Here is a 2,981-nt window from a genome sequence, read left to right on the forward strand (position 1 = left end):
TTAATTAAATTAAAGCAACCTAAACTTTTCCCACATTATGCATTCACAAAATTTCCATAATTTCAACCAACAAAATTTTCCTACTACCCAAGCACATGGCAAACTACATTATTTAATATTTTGTGATTATTCTTTTACATTGATTTATTTTTGGAGAAATAATGGAATAGAGACTATAATCTCTAGTATTTTTATGAGCTAGTAGTAATTGAAAAGAAGAAGGCATAATACTTTAAAAAATTCCTGAACTATTCAAAAAAATTTTAAATAAATTTTTATTTTTCTATTAAGTTTAATCTTATTTTTACATTTTTATTATATATCAAATAGATCCTTATAATTAATCTTTAACTATTTATTTATAATTAGTCAAAATATTATTTATTATTTGACGTTGACATGGAATATAAAAAATATCATTTGTCAATTTTATCATAGCATATTAGCATGTTATATTATCATCCAATATGACATGTAAATATACCACATTAATACCATATGAGATAGAATGACAAAAACTATTTCGCTAATAATATTTAGCCAATTATTGATTACAAAGACTTATTTAAGTTAAATAAAAATATAAAAATATAATTAAATATAATAAAAGAATAAGAGTTTAATTAATTTTTCTTAAATAACTCGAGCATTTTTAATTATTATGTCAAAAAAATGACTTAATAAAATGTGATAATGAGATATAAAAGAGTAACACATGCAATAGTTATCTCAAACAAAGACATAAATCATAATTTTGTGCAATTTAGAGACCAAAAAGTAAGAGACTAAAAAAGTAAAGGACCATCGAGATTAAATAGTTTTCTTTTGCTTAATATTTATATACCTTAATTAAGCATAAAAAATTTTAAACCTTCGATTGTCTGCAAGTTAATGTTTGGTTTTGGACAAGAATAAGAGTGTCCATGGACTGGATCTATCGAGCCTCCCTCCTTAAAAGGAAAAGCTCAAACACCCTCTTTGTCTTCCCCCCCAAACCCCTCCAAATTCAGTTAATATGATATATTTTAATATTTTCAATATATTTAAGGATTAAAACTAAATAAAAATTTCTTTTTAAAAAATTAAATAAAAATATAACATTTATTAATATAAAAATTTATTTAACTCAAAGCAAATCGAATTTGAGCCAAAAAATTCATACCCAAATCTAACTTGAATCAAGTTAATCTCATTGAGTTGAGCATGTAACTCGACCCTAGAAGTGATCATGCATTAGGTTAAATTCGATTTATACCTCTAAAACTTAGATTAGGACTTACGTTCAACCTGTCCAGTAGAATTATATTTATTTATTACAATATTTAAAGAAATTTTACATTAATATTCTTCAATATATTAAAATCAAATAAAAATAAAAATATATAAATATACTAATATCTTGATCGAACCTAAAAAATTTTACTTAAATTGCGATCCAAGCCGGGTGAAGTCCACCAACCTAGGGAGCAACCCAATCGGAATCAAGCCAAAACCTGCAGTTTTGTCTGAGCAACCTAACTTTTCTTGAACACCTCAAGGCAAGAGTTGCTTTTCACAATAATGCATGCATTTCTCACATCCGCTGGAGATTTGACTAAACGCTGGGACCTAAAAATGAGGTTTAATTTACCAAATTGCGCTTCAGGATCAACGCCGCCTATTGCCCATTAGATGTTTATGAAACACATGCAATGTGCATATCCGTTTCAGTTTTACTTTTCACCGCCCCTGCACTGATATAATATTGGGTGACTTTTCAATTCTCTTTATTTATCTTTTAATAAATTTTTTAGATGTTTCAAGATTATATTTTCTTTCTTTTAACGGTTGATGTTTTTAATGTTTTAATATTTTTAAATTATTTTTCTCAATTTTTTTGATTTTTGGACATTAAATATTGTGCGTTGTTAATTTTATAAAAAAATTTAGAATTTAAGACATAATATCTAAAAAAGTTCTTAAATAATTTAAAAATATGTAAATAAATTTTTATTATTCTATTACATTCAATTAAGTTTTTATGTGAAATTGACCTCATATATTGATATATCATAATGGATAATGAAGTGATATGATGATATAACTAGTGAACATTAATTCATAAGTTTTATTTTGAATTAGGTATAATATTTGATAATACAAAAATATATAGATTTGATTCAATGCAGTAGATGAATAACAACTTATTTAAATTTTTTTTATAATTTAAAAGGTTTTTCAAATCTTATATCAAAATTTAAATATAAAACACACTATCAATGATTGAATTATACAGTGAGAGCTTATAGCTAAGCAAACTAAACAGTGAAAATCATAAGAGGTGTTCTAAAACAAAAATATAGAAATTTTATTTATTTGATGCAAATTTCGGGAGGGGGAGGTTGTAAAATGGGTCATTTTCAGGGTCAGGAAATCAGTGTCTGCTAGCTTGCACGTTAAATCTGAATGACCTACCTCCAACTTTATCGTCCTAATTAAATTTAACAAGTTACAACAAGTAAAAAAGAAGAAGAAAAGGAAAATAAGCAGGTTTCCTTGAAGAGAATGGTGAAGTGTGCAGCAGGTGGTGATTAATTATAAAAGAAAGAGAAAAGCAAAAGAAAAAATAAAGAATGCAAGCAAATGGGTGTGCCTGCTTTGCTTGGAGGGGGAGGATCATCGATTCATAGTAATGGTCGTTGGAAGAGCGGTAGCGAAGACGTCAAACAGGCAACGACGAACAACAAGCCATCACCCCCCAGCACACCAATCCACAAAGTCTTTGCTGCTTCGCTTTGCTTCTTACTTTGACAGCCCATCACCTTACCTGCCCCTGCCCCCTGCCCCTAATTTTACTCTTTTTATCACCATTATACTTTAGATACTATCTTTCATTCATAATGTTTGCCCCTTTCCATTTTGCCTGTCGCAATAAATTCATCCGCACCAGGACGCTTAGCTAAGCGCCACCCGCCAGCAGCAGCACCACCATTCCCCCCCCC

The sequence above is a fragment of the Theobroma umbraticum genome, unplaced genomic scaffold (genome assembly GCF_002168275.2).
Source record: "Theobroma umbraticum cultivar Fairchild unplaced genomic scaffold, ASM216827v3 scaffold_239.1, whole genome shotgun sequence".
NCBI lineage: Eukaryota > Viridiplantae > Streptophyta > Magnoliopsida > Malvales > Malvaceae > Theobroma > Theobroma umbraticum.